Source organism: Marmota marmota, unplaced genomic scaffold (genome assembly GCF_001458135.2).
Source record: "Marmota marmota marmota unplaced genomic scaffold, marMar, whole genome shotgun sequence".
Lineage (NCBI taxonomy): Eukaryota > Metazoa > Chordata > Mammalia > Rodentia > Sciuridae > Marmota > Marmota marmota.
In genome coordinates, this window is record NW_026006124.1 from 273,698 (window position 1) to 282,705 (window position 9,008).

The following is a 9,008-nucleotide window of genomic DNA, read 5'->3' on the forward strand; positions in this document are numbered from 1 at the left end:
AAAAATAATGATAATGGCTATCATTTATTCATCACTTACTAAGTTCAAATCAATGTTAAAAGCACTTTGTCAAGGCTGGGGTGTAGCTCAGTGGTGAAGCATTTACCTGTTATACACCAGGACTTGGATCTGATTCCCAGCACCATAATAAAAAAATGCTTTATCCACTTAATCATTTGACTTAATCCTTACTGCAAATTTGTAATGTAGATAATAATAGTATTCTCATTTTACAAGTTGGAAAACTAAGATAGTAAAAGCAAGTGATGTTACTAACTTTACATGACATATAACTAATGGAACTGAAATTTGAACTAAGGCAATTGAGCTTCAGAGCCCACATTCTTAAGTGCTTTAGCATACTATCATCAAGGACAGGGAACCCAGATAACTGTCAGGTTACTGAGAGAGAAAAAGTACAGACAGAAAGTAATACAGTGCATAGAAATTAAATACACTGCTTGTGCATTTGTTAATTACTGCAGCTCCTCATCTCTAACTTTGAAGGCAAATTGTTCTCTAAAATAGTGTCCCAACAATACCCCTTCTACCAACCAACAATGCCTAAACTAAGTTGCTATCTTTGGCTTTAGTTCATTTCTCTCTCTCTCTCTCTCTCCATTCATTTTCTTGAATGGTACTGGTAACCAAACAGGTTCCTGATCTTGATCTCAGTCTGTCTGAGCACTTGGCACATTTAGCCTCTGCCTAAAATTATCTATGAATATGTTTTATCATCTTTATTAGATGAAATTCCTGATGGCAAGAAACAAATTTTGTTCAACTTTGATGAACAACAATTTGTACTCAATATTTTCTCATTAAAAATTAATTGGCTTGGACATAAAATACAGTATTTCTTGAAGTTTCTACTGTTTTCACTCATCTCTTAATTGTCTTCATTTGTCATCTGTAGTACTTTTATTATTTCTTTCTTTTATATTAATCCTTTTAAACTTAAAATTTATCTTAAAAGGAAAATTTATATTCCTAAAAGTAGAAAATTAATATAATTTACCATAAAAAGAAAACCATGAAATAGATATGTAATTCCTAAATCAAGTAATGCTTATACATACCCTAACATCATTCTATTTATTAAACATACCACACTACAGGATAGATAGATCTTTGCATTTTTTTAATTGAGGTAAAATTCTCATGACATAAAATTTATGGTTTTAAAATGAATAATTCAAATTCAGGGCATCTAGTGCATTCAGAATGTTATGGAATCATGCCTTCTATCTTTTTTTTTTTATTTTAGCAATAACATTCTATTATAAAAGCACTTTACAACTCCATCTCATCTTTGAGTATAAGTTACAGGTATGTGGGCTAATGATCACCTGAAAACATTTCTCTATTCAGATCCATAATCCAAGTTCTCTCTGAATATTACAAGGTGACACTTCTCAAAAAAATGAGAAGTGAAGGAGGAAGAGGAATAGAGGGGAGCAAGGTTTTCTGAGTTAAGGGTTTTGTAGCAATGAGGAGACAAGGAAGTATGAAGTTATTTTGTTGTCTTTTCTTCTTTATACTGTGTTAAGTAATGCTTACAACATAAATTCAGCAGGCTTTTCATGAGCTTTAGCTCAGAAATTTTCTCCCTGCAAACAATGTATTTACATATGTGTTTATTAACTTACACAGCAATCTCACAGTAACTAGTAAAGATTAAAAGGGTGCACTCCTAGTATATTTGTTTGCAGTGTTTTAAGAAAAATGCATATTGCCATGGTGATGAAGCTCTAAATGACTCACCAAAATATCTAAAAATTCAAATCTAAAAAAAGTCAAAGAATTAAATATCACCAAAGAAAAAAAGATTAATTGTAGCTTAAATATAAAACTAAATCACTAGTTAATTAACCAAACAATACGGATCTAATAAAAAGCAAAACCAGCTTGAAAGACCCAACATTTTTAAAAAACGCTAAAAAATAAAGCATAAATCTGCATAATATTGACTTTTATTTCCATTCTGTCCTTTCCCTTTTCAATGTTCTTATCTACCTCTAGGAGCTTACAAAAAATTATTTCCATTTTAATTTTGACTTAAAATGTTCAGAGTAGGGTATTTGCTATTCTGTGAGGGTTTTGTGGGTAAGCTTTAGATATCATTATCTCTATTTGTCATAGTTTTGATCAAGTCATCAAATTTAAATACTTCCACTGTTTCTTAAAGGAATTTGATTTTCACAATGCCTTGCCTGCATAGCATTTTTTAAAAGAAAGAAAATATAAGCAAAATCTGTTGCTTAAAAGGGTGGTGGTATAGTTTTTTGTTTTAAAACAAACAATAGCTATATCAACAATTTTAAAAACTTGGGAGAAAGAGTTAATTGGAACTGATTTTATGATGAATAATTAAACATTAAAAACCTGTTCTGAAGCACTAGGTTATTTTTTTTCTCCCAGAGTCTAATAAAGTACATGTGAAAAAGTCATTTGTCTTGGTCAGAAATAAATTTTATGCTCATCTACTTATAAGTACTCAGTATGTTCATTAGGATTAATTTTGAGGATATACCAGAACCCTTTCCTCATTTAAGCATTGTCCACCATGTTTTGACCTCAAAGAAGGTCTAAGTAATTTATATCAGTGCTCAAGAATAATTTTGGACATCTTGGCCTAAAGCAAGTGGCTATCTGTAAAACTGAAGGATAATTCCAATGGGTTTGCTGCATTGCCACCTCCTGTTTGTTTTGTGAGAGGATGAGAATAGGGAATGCAGATAAGAGAAAGGTAAGAAAAGCAGGGAAAGATCAAGTAGGTAGGGTAAATGCTGCTGAGAACATATTGCTCCTTAACCAAGCCATGCTCATATTGTTGAGATTTCCATCATTTTAAAGTACATTATCATAACATTAAAAAAAGAAAAATGTTAAGAAAATGTATCTGATATTTAAGGTTATCACTGGAATATGCTGGAATCTTTTGGTTCTTTGTAAAATATAAACAATGAAGACACTGACTTTTTTGTGCATGTGAAGCTAATGGATCATGTCCACGATATAGGCAGCAATGATGAATTGCAATACGTTATTACTAAAGGGAAAAGGTTCAAGCCAATATTCACACTGCAATCAAAGAGAGTAAAGAAGCCAAAGCAGTGAGCTTCTGGAGAAGGGTTGAAGATGCCATGAGGGATTAACAGGAACAGCTTCCTTCACTGACTGGATGCTCCTGAGGCTTTTCCAGTTTAATATCAATCATATCTTATCGGCTTCTGTCCTGTGTGCTTTCCATCCCAGGCAAAGCCGCTGCTACACATCAGAAGAGCTGCTTTACATCGTATCCTGCTTTTGCTCTGGTTTCAATGAACATAACATTCAGCTCTTTGGCTTTCCTCTCTCCTTCCTCAATTGAAACTTGCCTCTTGTCAGCAAGATCTGTTTTATTTCCTACTAGCATGGTGATAACATCACTTCCTCTTTCTGCTCTGACATCATCAATCCATTTTGTATTTGCTGGAATGAGTTAACTTTTGTCATATCATAAACAACAACTGCCACAGTGGAGTCACGAATGTAGCTAGGAATCAAGCTCCAGAACCGCTCTTGACCTGCTGTGTCCCATAATTGCAATCATACTGTTGGATCCTCCAAGTACATGATTTTTGATAAAAAGTCAATGCCAATTGTTGCCTGATAAGTGTTGTCAAAACTGTCATTCATGAATCTGGTGATCAGGGACGTTTTTCCAACGCTCTGCTCTCCTAGGAACACCAGCTTGAATTTCCTTAGCAGATTCCCGAAGTCTCCACCCACGGACACGATCGAGCCTGAGGAGCTGCCACCTCCTCAGCCCAAAGACCTCCCAGATCCACGCTGCTCCAACCAGCTGATGAAGAAGGCGAGCAGAAGGGCGGGCCCCTGCAGGGCCGGGCAAAGGAGCAAGGCTGGAGGGCAGCAGGATCTCCATAGCACACAGCCACCTTCCCGCAGAGTAGCCTAGCCCGAGGAGGCCAGCCTCAGTGAAGGGAAGGAGGGCGGTGTCGTCGGAGGCTGCCAGGGGTGTCCACGGGGCTCCAAAGGCTAGCGCCTTCTCTTTCCCTCAGAACCCAGCCCGGAGACTAGGGTGGGAGAGGCTGAGGGTGGCGGGGCTGGAACCGCAGATGCATCTGGGACCTTTCACACGCAGCGCCCCGACTCCCACAGCTGCAGCTGCGGCAGCCCAACCTGCCCATGCCTTCTATCTTGTTACAAAAAATTTTCACCACCCCAAGAGGAAACTGATCCCCATTCTCCCCTGTCTACCCTTTGGCTATTGTGAATAGTGCTACCCTGTACACAGTTCTACATAGGTGTAGATTTGTTTCGTTATCAATTTTCAATTCTTTTGGTATGTATCTAGGAGTGGAATATCCAGATTATATGATTAATTCTATGTTGAAATTTTTGAGGAACCTTTTTTATATATTTTTTGTGTGCAGCATTTTTTGTGTTTGTTTCAAAATAACACTTGTGGTTAAAAAAGAATCACACCAGAATGCATGTCCCTAAACTTATGGCATACAAGGTAATAGGTTCATTCTCAATATGCTTATGAAAAAAACAAACTTCAAATATGTTTTTATCATATTTGTGGGATAATAGTTTTCTTTACAGCTGGTCACTCTATAACAGTAGTAGATGATCCAAGCAATTACTAAATTTGGTCTCAATATCTAAAGATACATAATTGATTTCATCACAATCATCCCCTTGTATTAACATTTCGCTCACAGATTATACCTTTATATTTAAAAAATTCCATTTTTACCTATTGACCCATGTTGACTTGAACAATAAAATAGGAAGAAAAAACAGAGCACAGGTTTGATTCCAGTTCACAATTGTGTGTAAATGTTGTATATTTAATTATTACCATTTTATGAAAATAAGATTTTACTGTATCCCTATAAAAATGCAGTAACAGGGCTTGGGTTGTATCTCAGTGGCTTAGTGGTTTCCTGGCATGTGTGAGGCACCACATAGAAAAATAAATAAAATAAAGTTATATACAACTAAAGATTTTTTTTAAAAAAAAATGTAGCAACACTTTCTCAGGCATACCTGAGCACTGCGTCAGTAATTCATCACTTGGTCTGGATATGGTGCTGACACCTGCTCTAGTCTTAACTTCACCAATAACATTTATGTAATGATAAGTATGGTACAACCAAGGCATTCTCTTTTCTAATAAGCATCAAAATAAGAAGCAAATTCAAATTATGTGTGTTTGTCTACTTCTAGTAATATGTATACCACACTTCAGAAAATGCTGATATAAGAGGGGCTATTTTTTTAAAGCTGCACAAGCTATCCTCACCCATTTTATTGCCAAAGAAAGAGGAAGTTTCCACCTCTTCTTCAAATGGAAAAAGTATGGACTCCTCATAAAAATTGGAAATAAATATGAAGGTCTATTCCTCTTAACTTCCCAAGAGAAAAGTTAAGTGTCTTTGGGGAGCATCTTATAGAATCCCAGCTGGAAAGACAAGTACCATAGGGAGGGCTCACAATCACTTGCACTTAGCAACATCTTCCACTCGGTGATGCACTCATCCTGTGATTTCATAGGATACTTTGGATTTGAAGAGTAATAATCTCCAATTTAAACAGTATGCTATATTTATTCCTATATGCAAACAAGTATGTCATTCCCTAGAATATTTTAAACCCAATTAATTGGTGAACAAATCATTTTCCTTTTTTAATATGGAGATTATCATATCATCCTTCTATTTATCCTAATTCTGAGGTAAAACATATTTAATGGTGTTTCCAAGTGCAAGTGTCCATTATTGTATACAAAAATAGGATATGCCTAAGAAACTGTATAAAAAACAATTTTCTATCTGAAGACTTTACCGTCACTGGCTCACACAACTAACAGGGGTGAGTTTCAATTAAAGAACAAAACATCTGAATATAAACCTGTTCTCAAAGTATTTTGAAAATCAATCCACGACATATTAAAATAATTTAATAACATACATAGCGAGGTGCGGTGGTGCACACCTGTAATCCTCGGGGCTCAAGAGGCCTAGGCATGAAGATCTTGAGTTCAAAGACAGTCTCAGCAAATTAATGAGGCCCTTAGCAACTTAATGAGACCATCTCCCTAAATAAAGTATTTTAAAAAGAGCTGGGGATGTGGCTCAGTGTTTAAGCACTCCTAGGTTTAATCACCTGGTACCAAAAAAAAAAAAAAAGAAATGTAAAGTTAAATTTGATAATATATGTAAACTGCCTAGTATCAGATCCATTTATGTCACAGCCATTTAAGAAATGGCATCTTAGATCCTGCAAAATCACCTGGCTTGCCTTGGAATTCATGAATCTTCTGGATTAAGCTCCAGTTGTTGGGTCTGCTGTATCCTGTTTTATTCCCCTACTTTAGCACCAGCACATTCAGCCTCATCTGATAATTACATATATTTATATGTAAATATGTTCTATTAAGTTATATGTACCTCTGAAGGAACCTCAAAGCTTTTAAAATAAAATGTAATTTGAATTTTAAAAAAATAGATTTATTGGATTATAACATATATCATAAAATTCACCTGGAAAAGTATACAATTCAATGTTTTTTAGTAAATTTACTGAGTTGTGCCAATATCCACCATGATAATTTTAGAAAATTTCCATGTTTCCCCAGAGATCTTTCAAATCCATTTATTCTCAGTTCCCACACTGTAGATTTTGTAAGGAATTAGTTTTTGCATTTCATTTAAGAATGGTGGCCATGATATGGAGAAGAGATAGAAGGAACCTAAGCCCAAAGGCTAGCATCTCTCTCTTTTCTTTCCTCCCTACTTTTCATCTATCCAGGTTATATTTATTGAACACTCAGTATGTAACAGTATGTCCAACTGTCTTCTGCCAGTTCAATGCCATTCATAAAAGGGCTGTCATGTATAGTGTTCTAGTGTAGTTTTGTTGTTAAAATACCTAAGTTTTATTTTAGTCTACAGGACAGATTTCTGAAATGGTTTTATATATAATTTAAAATTTAGGGCTGGGGTTGTGGCTCAGTGGTACAGCATGCGCCTAGCATTGCAGGGGGCCCTGGGTCCAATCCTCAGCACCACATATAAGTAAATAAATAAAATAAAGGTATTGTGTTTAACTACAACTAAAAAGTAAATATTTAAAAAAATTTAAACATATAGAAGAGAAAAAACATTTAACAAACACAAGTAATGTCACCTTATTTTACATGGTGCACTTTAATGTACTTGATTTAATTAATTTATTATCTTTTTTATCTCTACCTTCCCAAGAAGGAAATTGAGATCAGGCAGGTACATTTCACAAAGCAGGCAAAAAGGTGATTTTAAATTTAGAATACTATAAATAACTGACATAATGGCTAAGAAAAATATAGTTTTTAAGCAAGAGTTAATTATAGCCTAGCTAGGATAAAGTACCTGTGTAGTAGATTTTAAATTTAGATTTTAGTAGATTTTAAATTTAGAACTCTATAAATAACTGACACAATTGCTAAGAAAAATAGAGTTTTTAAGCAATAGTTAATTATAGCCTAGCTAGGATAAAGTACAAAGTCTACTTTCTGGACAAATTTGCTAGGATAAGAATTGTATATCTGTGTTATTTTTATTTTGTTGCTTCATACTATATAAATTATTTCTCAAAACAGCCATTTGACATGTTAAAGTGTCCTCCTCATCCAAGTACTTTCATGACTGCTAACTCATTTTGTACTTGTTGGGTGGGAACTATTAGCTCCATTTGATGAATAGGCACATAAACTACAAATGCCAAAGTTAACCTAAATTCACATAGATATTTGTGCCCTTACCCAACACAGACCAACCTCAAGTCTTATGTTCACAATTCTATTTGACCCAAACAAATACAACCAAGAAGACCTTTCTGGCTAGAACCCATTCCTTTAGGAAAATCCTAACCCATCATTTGACATTGTAGATGGGTTTAGACTGCAACCTATCTTGCCCTAATCTCTGAAAATTGCCACAAGATAAATTTGATTATTTCAATTAAAAAAGCATGTTTGGGAATCTTGCAACATTCAAAGATTATAACTGACGATGTATTTCCTTGCAAACAAAATGGAAAGGGACATTATTATTGGCTAGGGATGAATATAAAAGTATAGTTACACTCACTTCAATAGCTTTCAAGGAGTGTTTCCTATGCTTTCAGATTTTGTGGACCAGTGAAATTTCAAAAAACATCTTGGGGTCCTGTACAGGGTAGCCAACTTAATTTTTCAAACTAAGAACATTTTAAAAGGCAACCTCTCATCCACAATTTCAAAATCCAAACATTTGAAAATCAAACATGCCTTTTTATTCTTGCCTGTAACTCATTTGTCATCAACATCTCAACTAACCCTCCTCATCTGGCAATAAAGCCTGACCTGAACTGACATGAGGTTATTCACAGGCTTATTCTATCATGTAGAATAAATATTCTTATGTTTCACTGCAGAAACATTACTGTAATTGATTAGGGAGTGTCCTCTCAGACCCTGCTGTGGCTGTTATGTAATATAGGATACATGGACTTTATTACCTTTCCAGAATCCAAAATGAACCTAAATTCTGAAACATGTTGTCTCAAGTATTTCACATTATAAGGGTACAGATTCACAGCACCTGGTCATGAATGTTTCATTAAAAGAAAGGGCAAAACTCAATTTAAATCATCAATAATGCAGAGTATTAGAGCAGATTATGCTAAGTGAAGCTAGCCAATCCCTAAAAAAACAAATGCCAAATGTCTTCTTTGATATAAGGAGAGTAACTAAGAACAGAGTAGGGACGAAGAGCAGGAGAAGAAGATTAACATTAAACAGGGATGAGAGGTGGGAGGGAAAGGGAGAGAGAAGGGGAAATTGCGGAAATGGAAGGAGACCCTCAGGGTTATACAAAAGTACATACAAGAGGAAGTGAGGGGAAAGGGAAAAATAATACAAGGGGGAGAAATGAATGACAGTAGAGGGGGTAGAGAGAGAAGAGGGGAGGGGA

At 35.1% G+C, this 9,008-nt stretch overlaps 1 pseudogene across 1 annotated transcript; it reads right to left on the reverse strand.

Moving 5' to 3' along the window:
- Window positions 1-2,728: 2,728 nt before the first annotated feature.
- Window positions 2,729-4,965, reverse strand: LOC107161106 (annotated as a pseudogene). Its single transcript, XR_001505937.2, has 2 exons — window positions 4,814-4,965; window positions 2,729-3,788 (listed from the first exon to the last, which is right to left on the reverse strand). The product of XR_001505937.2 is annotated as a ras-related protein Rab-6A-like (transcript).
- Window positions 4,966-9,008: the final 4,043 nt, after the last annotated feature.